The 13,538-nt window shown below is 40.0% G+C and overlaps 1 protein-coding gene across 4 annotated transcripts in view; it reads left to right on the forward strand.

Moving 5' to 3' along the window:
- The window catches only part of SLC41A2 (solute carrier family 41 member 2), a 129,079-nt gene that overhangs the window by 53,371 nt on the left and 62,170 nt on the right, over window positions 1-13,538 (forward strand). The window lies entirely within an intron of this gene.

Raw genomic sequence — 13,538 nt, forward strand, 5'->3', positions numbered from 1 at the left:
ATGGGCAGGTCAGACACTGAACTTCTTTATGGTTTGATGGTTGGTTGATTGGCATTGAGACGTTCTGTGATTGTTAACAGTAATACATGCTTATTGTAAAAACTGGAGGAACGGGAAAACGTATAAAGAAGAAAATTTAAAACTACCCCCAATTCTTTACCTAGACATAATCTCTATTACTATTTTGTTATAGATCCTTCTATACTTAAATAACTCTACTTACACATAGGTATAGCATAATGTGATATACATATATATATATGTATATATATATATGTATACACACACACTCTATTCTTAAAAAAAAAGAACTGGAATCGTATATATTCTCATTTATAATCTGTGATATCCATTTGAAGAGACATCATGATCATCTTTCCATATCAAGAAATATGGACCTATGCCATTGTTTTTATTGGCTGTGTTTTTCTGTTGTATAGCTCTACTGCGATTTAATCTATTATTGAATATGTAGGTTCTTTTTAATGTTTTGCTGTTATGAATATTCTTATCTATACAGTTTTATACTATAATTTATTTTGGGCAAATTCTAAGATGAATTTATTGTTCAGGGGAAAAAAAAAGCATCCTTTTACGACTTGAGCCACATACTAGAAAACAGTCATCCAGAAACATTAAACACTTTTAAAAACACTGCCACTAGCAGGGTTCTGAGTTTTTTTTTTAGCAGACGATAAGGATTTTGTTTTCTCACTGTAATATTCTTTGGGAGTTCCACCATCGTGGAACCAAATTATGATTAAATCCATGTAGCTAGTGAGGCTCACTTCAATGAACCATCAGCCCATTGAATGTTGTTGTTGTTGTCGTTCAGTTGCTAAGTCATGTCTGACTCTTTGCGACCCTGTAGACTGTAGCGCCCCAGGCTCCTCTGTCCTCCCCTGTATCATGGAGTTTGCTAAAATACATGTCCATTGAGTCGGTGATGCCATCTAACCATCTCATTCTCTGCTGCCCTCTTCTCCTTTGCCTTCAGTCCTTCCCGGCATCAGAATCTTTTCCAGTGAATCGGCTCTTTGCATCAGGTGGCCAAAGTATTGGAACTTCAGCTTCAGCATCAGTCCTTCCAGTGAATTTTCAGGGTTGATTTCCTTTAAGATTGTTGACTATAATTTTACATTACTGAGTATTAAGAGAACTGGAGAATAATAGAAGCTAGAGTTCCTTAGACTGGAACATAAAGTCCAAAATGACCCTGGAATATCTCGTGCCATAAGGTAAAGAAATGCTAGAATAAACAAACAAAGAATGATAGGTACATGATGAAAGGGTAACATACAAACCAGATCTGGGATAATTCGAGCCACAAAATAAATAATAATATTTACAAATTATAACTCATAGTGTTAGATAAGAATCCACGAGTTTGCAGATGGATAACAGGGTAGGCATGGTCTCTGCTGTGGTAGAATTTACATAAATAATTTCAGATATTGGTAGAGGCAGTAAAGAACATAAAACAGGGTAATATGATGAAGGGTGATTCATGAGAGCTGTTTTATATTAGGTGGTTAGGGACGACTTCTCTGAGGTGGTGTGCAAGCTGGAAAATGGAAAGTGAAAGTTGCTCAGTTGTGTCCGACTCTTTGCGACCCCATGGACTATACAGTCCATGGAATTCTCCAGGCCAGAATACTAAAGTGGGTAGCCTTTTCCTTCTCCAGGGGATCTTCCCAACCCAGGGATCAAATGCAGGTCTCCCACACTGCAGGCAGATTCTTTACCAGCTGAGCCACCAGGGAAGCCCAAGAATACTGGAGTGGGTAGCCTATCCCTTCTCCAGGGATCTTGCTGACCCAGGAATCAAACCGGGGTCTCCTGCATTGCAGGCGGATTCTTTACCAGCTGAGCTACCAAGGAACCTGAATAATAAAAGTGAGTCAGGCATATCAAAATCTGGGAAAAGACCATTCCAGGTTACTATTGTATCTGATCAGTATAATGATGTCAGTGTAGTAGTATCAGATATTTAAAAGCGTTCTGTACAGATTCAGTTTCACAGTTGAGCCTGGGGCAGGAATAAAAACAGAGGCCCTTGTAGCCATATGTGTACTTAGTTTAAAATTATACCACAGGCTTACACATTAAAAAAAAATCTCCATCTTTCCACCTTTGCATATATTTCCTCTGATGATCTGAAAGTCCAAGATCAAATTTATAATTCTTGGACTCCTTGGGTTCTGTTTTGGAACACGGTGTTGTGGAAAGAGCCAGTTCCTGGTCTGAGCCCTGCCCCGCTACATTCCCCACCCTTGGCTCTATGGTCTGCACTGTGGGAGACCTCACACATCCCTCAGACCTCACATCCATCCACACCCCCAACAGCCAGCCAGCCTCTAAGCCCTCCTGGGTTTGGGCATGCACCAGAGGTGGCATGGCCTGTCTTCAGGAGGATTGGCTTCAGGAAGAGGCCCTGGAATTGGACTCAAGGGCCATTTGGTCATGGCCTTCTATAGTCCTAGGTATCTGGAGTGTGGCCTAGAAGGGGATGAAGCCCAGGCATTGAGTGGGCGCACTGCTTGGGTGCCATGCATTCCTCAACCTGTTGAAAGGGGCACGGCTAATGGAGGACCAAAGTGGGGCCTTCTAAGCTACGGTTCTCAAAGCTGGAGTCCCTCTTACAGATTCCAAACTTCTTCTGGCCTAAGGAAAATTACATGATATAGAAGGGGTTTCAAAGCTGCCTTGTGATGTACTTCAGTAAGATATAAAAACAAGGGGAAAAGTTATATATTAAGAAGGATTGGCCACAAGATCAGTCTAGCAGGCCTCAGTACTAAGAAATTATTTCTAAAAAATTTAGAAATAAAATGGTAATAAGATTTTGGGCTTCCCAGTTGGTGGCTTAGTGGTAAAGAATCTGCCTGCAGTGTAGGAGACACAGGTTCAGTCTCTGGGTTGGGAAGATCCTCTGGAGAAGGAAATGGCAACCCACTCCAGTATTCTTACCTGGAAAATCCCATGGACAGAGGAGTCTGATGGGCTACAGTCCATGGGGTGCAAAAGAGTAGGACACAGCTGAGTGACCAAACAACAACAATGGCAATAAGATTTTTAAAATTTGATTAAATTTCACATTTGTTCTAACATTCCAGAAGTTCATTATGTAATGGTGACATTGCTGTCAGCTGAATATTGTTTTTAACATTTGGCATCCAACTGGAATGTGTGGAATGTGTGTAAAAGCTACTATATCTTGAACTTTTGTCTTAAAAAACAGCAGTATGTTTGTGTAGTTTTACTAGTTTATGTAGTTTTCCGAGTTAGTGAAATTATATGTGTTTAATCTGCCATCTTTTCCCAGTGATCCACACTTGTATCTGTTTTAAGAGCTGGTAGGTTACCTAGATAGAACTCATTCCAAAAGGCTTTTTGGCAGGAGACATGAATAAAGACGAGGTCTTGAAAAATAAGAGTGACAACATTTAAGGGAAAAGAAAGTTATTAGAATGAGAGTTAAAAGGTGGCTTTAGTTTCATTTTGCTAGAAAATGAACTTTGTTCTGATAAATATAGTTGGGCATACAAATATTTAAGCAGCTTGATAAGTTTGCCAAGAAAACTGAAACTTTAACTAACTTACCGCAAGGAAAATATTTCTAAAAGTGACATTATTGAGCAGTACCCAGCATTTGTTTAGATTCAAATAATAGATTAAACATGCCAATCCATTTTAAAATAGGCCATGCTGTAGGGAATCTAATTAAAAAAGAATATGCTGCAAGTTAAATTGTTTAATTTGATCATTATTACCATTAAGGGGCTTCCCAGGTGGTGCTGCTGGTAAAGAACCCACCTGCCAGTGTACGAGACATGAGACGCGGGTTTGATCCCAGGGTGGGGAAGATCCCCTGAAGGAGGGCAGGGCAGCCCTCTCCAGTATTCTTGCCTGGAGAACCCCATGGACAAAGGAACCTGACAGGCTGCAGCCCGTGGGGTCACAAAGAGTCGGACACAACTAAGTGAAGCGACTTAGCACACATGTACCCGTTACCATTAAAGCTGAATTTTATCTTTTTATTTGAACTTCATTTGTTGTCACTATATTTTATATTAGAACTTTTTATCATATGTCTAGTTATGTTTATTTTTCTGTTCATATTTAAGACAGGAGAACTCCAAAGCTGAATAGAAGCTCAGCACACGATCTTTACTGCAGGGTCATTTAGCTGGGCCTTTCATTGGGAAGATTGGGGTGGAGTTGCTGTCTTCCATAAATCAAGAATTGTGTCACTGATTATAAGATATCTGAGTCATAAACTAAAGGAATTATTCACTTCTCTGAGCAGTTAAAATACCATAAAGAGATGAATAAACCATGTTATTATAGCTTAATGTCATGAGTTACTACTTTTCCATCTACTGATTTGTTTAGTTTTATATTTTGAGGCTATTAGAGGTAAGATGACATGTCCCAGGTATTGCCAGGGCCCGAGGCAGGGCCACTGTTAGATCAGTAGTTCTCAAAATGTGCTCTTCTGAACATTAGTGTTAGCATCTTGTTAGAACAGCAAGTTCTCAGCCCCACTCCAAAGCTGCTGAGTCAGAAACTATGGGGTGTGGCTTACCATGTATATTTGAACAGTCTTTCCAGATGATTCTGATACACATCAGAGTTTGAGAACCACCATGTTAAATGAAGGGCATGGAGGCCAATAGGGTCGGGACCCAGTGAGAGAACGGGGAGATCACAGGGTGCAAGGTCGCCTGGTGGGTCATTGTGAGGACTTTGGCTGTCGTGTGAATGGGAAGCCTCTGGAAGATTTTGAGCAGCTGAGTGACATGATCTGATAGATATTTTTAACAGATTATTTTGACTGTTGTGTTGCGACAGAGCAGTAGGAGGCCAAGAATTAAAGCAGGGAGACAAGTTGAGAGTCCGCAGCAATAATACTGCAGACTAGAAATGAGGTTGGCTTGGATCAGGATGGGTGCTAGCAGAGGATGTAGTGAGACATAGTTGGAGTCCAAAACTCATTTTCTAGGGGGACTTGACAGAATTGGCTGATGGATTAACTAAATTAAAGACTTGAAATATTCTCTAAATTTGAGAGGGGTAAAAGTAGCCAAATTAGACGGATAGAAAAGTAGTCACTTGTGGCATCGAGCTTAGATGACATGGCTGACATGACTAGATGGTATTCATCTAGCCTGTGATAGTTTAATTGCTTAGAGAATCTGACTTCAAGTTTCCTAGGTAGAATACTGCCATTCTGGTAGAGTACTGGAGAATCCTTATCAACGTGTAGTCCAGCTCTGATGCTGTGTGTGTTAGTCCCTCAGTCGTGTCCAACTCTTTGTGACCCCATGGACACAAAGACAGCTTTCTGTCTGTCTTGTCAGTTGATTCTCATTACAATCACTTACCCTCTATCTAGTTTTTGACTAGTCTGTCAGTTTCACCTATGAAATCCTCATCATTTTCTCTTTATGCCCTACCTGCCACCACCTTAATTTGGTTGCCTATTGTCTATAATTGGGATGCTGTAGCAGACTGCTGACTGTACTTCCTGGTTCCAGGAAGAAGGGTCATTTCAGTTCAGTTGCTCAGTCATGTCCGACTCTTTGCGACCGCATGAATCGCAGCACGCCAGGCCTCCCTGTCCATCACCAACTCCCAGAGTTTACTCAAACTCGTGCCCATCGAGTTGGTGATGCCATCCAACCATCTCATCCTCTGTCGCCCCCTTCTCCTCCTGCCCCCAATCCCTCCCAGCATCAGGGTCTTTTCCAATGAGTCAACTCTTCGCATGAGGTGGCCAAAGTATTGGAGTTTCAGCTTCAGCATCAGTGCTTCCAATGAACACCCAGGACTGATCTCCTTCAGGACGGACTGGTTGGATCTCCTTGCAGTCCAAGGGACTCTCAAGAGTCTTCTCCAACACCGCAGTTCAAAAGCATCAATTCTTCAGTGCTCAGCTTTCTTCACAGTCCAACTCTCACATCCATACATGACCACTGGAAAAACCATAGCCTTGACTAGACGGACCTTTGTTGGCAAAGTAATGTCTCTGCTTTTTATTATGCTGTCTAGGTTGGTCATAACTTCCTTCCAAGGAGTAAGCATCTTTTAATTTCATGGCTGCAATCACCATCTGCAGTGATTTTGGAGCCTCAAAAAATAAAGTCAGCCACTGTTTCCCTGTCTATTTGCCATGAAGTGATGGGACCAGATGCCATGATCTTAGTTTTCTGAATGTTGAACTTTAAGCCAACTTTTTCACTCTCCTCTTTGACTTTCATCAAGAGGCTTTTTGGTTCCTCTTCACTTTCTGTCATAAGGGTGGTGTCATCTGCATATCTGAGGTTATTTATATTTCTCCCAGCAACTGGACGAGTATAATTTTTTTTTACCTTAGAACAAGCACTGTTTGAAAGTCACCTTTTCCATCTATGGTCAAAATATAATTCTTCTATACATTTTTCAATTTTTCTATGTTCTATTTATTTTCATTTGTGAAAGTAGGAGTAAAAATCATTATAGCTGTAGAAGGCTAGTCCGTGATGACTTTAATCTTTTGCTCCATGAAAAAGTCTTTTCTCATTTTCATGATTATCTGCAATAGAAATAGGTTAAATGAACTTAGAGAATTTAAAACACAAGATATCAGATACAGCCTGCTCACCCAATCTGTTGAAGGTCAGTTGTATATAAAATTTGTTATTTTATAAAGCTAAAGATTAAGTGTTCACAGATAAAAGAGATATTCCAGTAAAATAGATTTCCTGTTTCAACAAGGGAGATTTCATAACAATGAATCCAAATCGACTTTATCTCGCCCTACTTACTTTAGTCAAAATTTATCTCTAAAGGTATAATGATTAACTTGAATAATTTTTCCTAGATTTTTATCTTTTCAACCATAGATATATGTTATAGGAGATATTCTTATAAATATTTAACAGTAGTCTATAATTGAAAAATAAACCAAATACGATGATTCTATAAATTACTGAGTTTAAGTTCTGTTATCTGAGGTCTAAAATTTTCTGCTTCTGAATGCTAAAGTGTCAGGAATGATATTCACTGTCCTAATCATAGTAGGTGTTTTTTTTTTTTTTTAAAGCTTTTAAAACTATTTTCTGGGAGCAAATTGCTATTTTTGTTGCCTCAAACCTTGGTTCTCTGAAGTTATGTTGAAACATTCTACCTTTTAAATTCATTAATTGAAAAAATATTTTTGAGCCTTTTCTATATGCCAAGCAGTGCTCCGTGTGCTAGGGAATCTGTAATAAACAAACTGGAAAATGTTTCTGCCTTCTTTGAGCTTACATTCCAGTGGAGGCACATGAAGTTGGGAAAAACCTCTTTCCATAATAATTTTACATTAGACTTTCCATTCAAACTGTAAAACTTCTAAATTAAAAAAAAATAAAGTCCCCAATAATGACATTAATAACTCTGACATAATGTAGGTACTGTTACAGTCTCAGTATTTTTTTCTAAATTTGGCATAATTCTAAATTTTATGTTTTATTGTCATACCCTCACTGTTAGATACAAGTAAGAGTGCATATTCCTATTATTAAGAGTTCTTAATTTTAAGATAAGTTTCTTAAGTTATAACTACTAACCCATAGTCATAGTTTTGTGGAGTGGAACTGCTTAAGTTTAATCAAGAACTGTTTTAATCAACTAGATTTTTAAGCTCTCTCCTCTTCTTTGTAGCTTTTTTGAGGTATAATCAATATAGAAGAAACCAGACAAATTCAGTCTTCAGTTTGATGAGTTTCAGTACATAGTATGTACCAGCAAAACCATCATCACAATCAAGATTATAAGCATATGCTTCACCCCTGTACATTCAGAAAGATATTAGGGTGTGTGTGTGTTTTAGCATATTAAGTTTTATTATCAAATATTTCAAGCATGTAACATTCGAATAGTGTTCCCAAGTCAGTTAATGACAGAATAAAGTGGTTGAGTGAACCTTCTCAGGGAATAACAGTTATAAAATCTGGACAATAGGTTATTTGTAGATTATTGAAAGCCTACAAAACCAAATAGAAACTAGAGTTTACCCTTGAGAGACCATAACTGCAGTGGGTAAGAATGGCAAAATTTGTGGCTTCTTTTTCTCAATGGAATTCTCCAATCTCATGTGGTAGAAAACCCATAGTCTTCCCAACTTAAGGTGGCAAAGTTCAAGGAGTCTGGGAAAAGAAAAAAAAGAAGAAAAGTAGGCAAAACTGTGAAGCATCCTATACTTGAAAGTCATACTGGCTAAAATTTGAGTTTTTGCGTTTTTTGACTAAGTGCCTTGTGTTCCTATGCATACCCATAGTGGCAGAAAATTGAAGTTTTGGTGGCATGAATTATCAGATAACAGAGCTTGAAGCTGACAGAGCAGGTGGAAACTTATGGGGAAATCCCAGCAGCAAGAGAACTGCAAAGAGGATGAGCCCCCAAATCTGAGCATTAATTCTGTCCAAATCTTTGGCTGACTATTAAACTACATAGGTGCAGGAGAGACCCTCCCCAAAAGCTGAGCTGAAAAGCAGTAGTTGGTAGCCAGGAGAACCAAGCAGAGATATGAACTGCTGCCCCTTGTGGGAGAGGCAGTGGTTTGCAGTTTGAGTCTAGACCAGTTAACTGCCTATTAGAAGGAAAATCCAGTTATCCTCAGCAGAACATAACGTTATCCAGAGTTGTTATAACACATTATTATACTGTCTAGTTTTTGACTGAAATCACTAGTGGAAAGAAACCAAACCCAAAAGTATGATTCATATTCAGTCAACAGGAAGTGACTCAAAGTGGGCCCAGATGTTGGATTTAACAAAATCTTCCAAAGCAGCTAATATAAATGTGTTCAAAGAACTAAAGGAAAAAATGTTCAAAGAATTAAACAAATGTGTCTTAATGAGTGAATGTATCAGATTGGTGAGAGCAGAAGAAAGAATTCATGAACTTGAAGATAAATCAGTAGAAATTATTCAATTAGAAAAAAATAAGAGGAAAAAGGTTGAAGACATCATAGATTGAGTCTTGGATATCTGACTACATAATGATGTTAAACATTGGTGTCGTCATTGTTGTTCAGTTGCTCAGTCATGTCTGACTCTTTGCGACCCCATGATCTGAAGCATGCCAGGCTTCCCTGTCCTTCACCATCTCCCAGAGCTTGTTCAGACTCATGTCCCTTAAGTTGATGAGGCCATCCAACCCTCTCGTCCTCTGTTGTCCCCTTCTCCTCCCACCTTCAATCTTTCCCAGCATCAGGGTCTTTTCCAGTGAGTCAGTTCTTCGCATCAGGTGGCCAAAGTATTGGAGCTTCAGCTTCAGCATCAGTCCTTCCAATGAATATTCAAGGTTGATTTCCTTTAGAGTTGACTGGTTTGATCTTACAGTCCACGGGATTCTCAAGAGTCTTCTCTAACACCAGAGTTCAAAAGCATCAATTCTTTGGTGCTCAGCCTTCTTTATGATGCAACTCACATCCATACATGACTACTGGGAAAACCATAGCTTTGACTAGACGGACCTTTCTTGGCAAAGTAATGTCCCTGCTTTTTTAATATGCTGTCTAGGTTTGTCATAGCTTTTCTTCTAAGGAGCAGTTCAGTTCAGTTCAGTCGCTCAGTCGTGTCTAACTCTTTGTGACCCTATGAACTGCAGCACGCCAGGCCTCCCTGTCCATCACCAACTCCTAGAGTCCATCCAAACCCATGTTCATTGAGTCGGTGATGCCATCCAGCCATCTCATCCTCTGTCGTCCCCTTCTCCTCCTGCCCTCAACCTTTCCCAGCATCAGGGTCTTTTCAAGTGAGTCAGCTCTTCGCATCAGGTGGCCAAAGTATTGGAGTTTCAGCTTCAACATCAGTCCCTCCAATGAACACCCAGGACTTATCTCCTTCAGGATGGACTGGTTGGATCTTCTTGCAGTCCAAGGGACTCGCAAGAGTCTTCTCCAACACCGCAGTTCAAAAGCATCAATTCTTCGGCGCTCAGCTTTCTTTATAGTCCAACTCTCACATCCATACATGACCACTGGAAAAACTATAGCCTTGACTAGACGGACCTTTGTTGGCAAAGTAATGTGTCTGCTTTTTAATATGCTATCTAGGTTGGTCATAACTTCCTTCCAAGGAGCAAGTGTCTTTTAATTTCATGGCTGCAATCACCATCTGCAGTGATTTTGGAGCCCAGAAAAATAAAGTCAGCCATTGTTTCTGCTGTTTACCTATCTATTTGCCATGAAGTGATGGGACCGGATGCCAAGGAGCAAGCGTCTTTTAATTTCATGGTTGCAGTCACCATCTGCAGTGATTTTGGAGCCCAAGAAAATAAAATCTGTCACGGTTTTCATTGTTTTCCCATCTATTTGCCATGGAATGATGGGACCAGATGCCATGATCTTCCTTTCTTGGAATGTTGAGTTTTAAACCAGCTTTTTCACTCTCCTTTTTCACCTTCATCAAGAGTCTCTTTAGTTCTTCTTTACTTTCTGCCATTAGGATGGTGTCTTCTGCATATCTGAGGTTATTGATATTTCTCCCAGCAACCTTGGTTCCAGCTTCTACTTTATGCAGCCTGACAGTCTACATGATGTATTCTGCATATAAGTTAAATAAACAGGGTGACAATATGCAGCCTTGATGTACGCCTTTCGCAGTTTGGAAGCAGTCTGTTGTTTCATGTCAATTTCTAATTGTTCCTTCTTGACCTGCATACAGGTTTCTCAGGAGGCAGGTGAGATGGTCTAGTATTCCCGTCTCTTTAATAATTTTCCTCAGTTTTCCACAGTTTGTGCTCCACACAGTTAAAGGCTTCAGTGTAGTCAGTGAGACAGAAGTGGATGTTTTTCTGGAATTCTCTTGCTTTTTCTATGATCCAAGAGATGTTGGCAATTTGAGCTCTGGTTCCTGTGCCTTTTCTAAATCCAGCTTGAATATCTGGAAGTTCTTGGTTCACCTACTATTGAAGCCTAGCTTGGAGAATTTTGAGCATTACTTTGCTAGCATGTGAAATGAGTGCAGTTGTGTGGTTTGAACATTCTTTGGCATTGCCTTTCTTTGGGATTGAAATGAAAACTGACCTTTTCCAGTCCTGTGGCCACTGCTGAGTTTTCCAAATTTGCTGAAATATTGAGCACAGCACTTTCACAGCATCATCTTTTAGGATTTGAAATAACTCAGCTGGAATTCCATCACCTCCACTAGCTTTGTTCGTAGTGATGCTTCCTAATGCCCACTTGACTTCACATTCCAGGATGTCTGGCTCTAGGTGAGTGATCACACCATTGTGGTTCTCTGAGTCATTAAGATCTTTTTTGTTAAACGTACATATGATATATTAGTATACTACATATGGTAAAAATTTTAATACTTGACCAAACCAGGTAGTGGGACTAGAAATATTATTGAAGAGCATCAAAGCGATTGCTGTTGTATGGAATTATCTTTATGAAACCTAAAGTTATTGAAGTATAGTTTACATTTAATAATATATGTACATATTAACTGTATAATTTGATGAATTTTGACCAATATATTAAATGTGTGTCTACCACCATCAACAAGGTACAGAACATTTTTCTCACCCTGATGTGCTTTTGCTGTTAATTTCAGCTGCCAGGTAATCCCTCTGACCTCAAGTAATCTCTGGTCTTTCAGTTATTTTTAGAACTTCGTATAAATAGAATCATAATTTTTCTCATTGTTTATTCATATTCTTTTCCATTACTGTTTTTATAGGATATTGAATATAATTCTCTTGTTGTTTATCCATTCTATATGTAATAGTTTGTAACTGTTAGTTCCTAACTCCAAATCCACCCCCCACCCCGTACTCCTTTCCCCTTGGCACCCGCAAGTCTCTTCTCTAGGTCTGTGAGTCTCTGTTTCATAGATATGTTCATTTGTATTGTATTTTAGATTCAACATATGAGGGATATTATGGTATTTATCTTCCTCTGTCTGACTTGCTTCACTTAGTATGATCATCTCTAGTTGCATCCATGTTGCTGCAAGTGGCATTAGTTCATTAGTTCATTCTTTTTCGTGGCTGAGTGGTGTTCCGTTAGATCTTCTTATCCATTCATCCGTCAATAGACGTGTATTTAGGCTGTTTCCCTGTCTTGGCTATTGTGGATAGAGCTGCTATAAACATAATGGTGCATGTGTCTTTTCAAATGATAATTTTGCCTGGATAGGTGCTCAGGAATGGGATCGCTAGATCGTATGGTAATTATATTTAGTTTTTTGAGGTCCCTCCATACTATTCTCCATAGTGACTGTACCAGTGTACATTCTCACCAGCAGTGTAAGAGGGCTCCCTTTTCTCCACACCCTCTCCAGCATTTGTTATTTGTTATTTTTAGTGGTGGCCATTCTGACTTGGGTGAGAACTGTCACCTCCTGATCTTCTCCTGTGTGCAGTTGCTCAGTCACGTCTTACTCTTTGCAGCTACATGGACTGTCGCCCACCAGGCCCCTCTGTCTATGGAAGAATACTGGACTGGGGTGCCATTTCCTACTCCAGAGGATCTTCCCAACCCGAGGATCGGACTTGTGTCTCGTACATCCCCTGTGTTGTCAGGTGGATTCTTTACCACGGTCGCCACCTGGGAAGCCCACCTTTAACTTTAGTTTTCACTGAGATCCAGTTAACAATCTTTGATCTTAGAGGAGGAGTTTAGAAGTTTTTCTTTCATTTCCTGTCCATTTTACATACTTAAGAGTTCTGGAATCCCCAGAACTCGAGTCCACACCCCAGAATCAAGTGGGGTTAAGCCGAGGAGATCCTGCTCTTTGGCCTAACTGTTGCCCCAAATAATTGCTAGTCATATATCTCAGGCTAAATTTTTCTAGCCCCTTAAATATATATATTTTAAAACTCGGGTAAGTAGAAAAGACTTGTTTGGCTTTTAATATTAGGGACTAGTGGGAGGGGTCCCTTTTGGCCCGTTTAACCTTAGGGTAGTATAGTAAGAGGGTTCCCCAGTGGCTCAGTAGTATAGAATCTACCTGCAATGCAGGAGATGCAGGAAGATGTGGGTTCGATCCCTGGGTTGGGAAGATCCCCTGGGCAGAGCATGGCCACCCACTCCAGTATTCTTGCCTGAAAATTTCCATGGACAGAGGAGCCTGGTGGGCTACAGTCCACGGGGTCACCAAGAGTCAGATAGGACTGAAGGGACTGAGCGCAGCACAGCACAGTGTAGTAATATCAAATCTTGTTTTCATCACATAAATGTCCGTTTTATTTCTCCCATTTTATTTTATTTATTTATCTTTTATTTCTCCCATTTCAAATAACCATCTAAATACTTCCTCAGTTCAGTTCAGTCGCTCAGTCGTGTCCGACTCTTTGCGACCCCATGAGTCGCAGCACGCCAGGCCTCCCTGTCCATCACCAACTCCCAGAGTTTACTCAAACTCATGCCCATTGAGCTGATGATGCCATCCAGCCATCTCATCCTCTGTCGTCCCCTTCTTCTCCTGCCCCCAATCCCTCCCAGCATCAGGGTCTTTTCCAATGAGTCAACTCTTCTCATGAGGTGGCCAAAGTATTGG

Source organism: Dama dama, chromosome 22, assembly GCF_033118175.1.
Source record: "Dama dama isolate Ldn47 chromosome 22, ASM3311817v1, whole genome shotgun sequence".
Taxonomy (NCBI): Eukaryota; Metazoa; Chordata; class Mammalia; order Artiodactyla; family Cervidae; genus Dama; species Dama dama.